The sequence below is a fragment of the Wasmannia auropunctata genome, unplaced genomic scaffold (assembly GCF_000956235.1).
Source record: "Wasmannia auropunctata unplaced genomic scaffold, wasmannia.A_1.0 LD336085.1, whole genome shotgun sequence".
NCBI lineage: Eukaryota > Metazoa > Arthropoda > Insecta > Hymenoptera > Formicidae > Wasmannia > Wasmannia auropunctata.
In genome coordinates, this window is record NW_012026805.1 from 3,161,726 (window position 1) to 3,162,237 (window position 512).

Sequence of the window (512 nt, forward strand, 5' to 3'; positions counted from 1 at the left end):
GTATATATATATATACAGGGTGTCCCGTAATGACCGGATTAACGCTTAAGGGTAGATTCCTGAGATCATTTTAAGACAAAAGTTCCAATACCAAAATGTTGAGATCATAATAGATTTTGAATTATAAGTGTTTAAAGTTAACTAATCAGATCGTCTAAAGTTGGCGCGCTCAGGTACGGCACGCGCAACTTCTAAAAACAAAAGCTGACTTATCGCCCCTTTTATTAATATCGATATAAGAATTACATATGTGAATATAAGATTATTTTTATTGATATTTCTGCAAACACATTGCGCGATAACATTGTACAATAATATTTTCTTTTTTATAATAACATTTTTTGTCTTTACATAATACATAAAGCGCAAACTGTCAGATAACATTTCATTCAAAAATCTGTTATTAATTGCATATCTTAAAGACAAAACTGTAGTTCTCAAACGGTACGTAATTAGCAAATGATACTTGCCCTACAATTATTTTAATTGTAAAATAAAAATAAAACTCATTC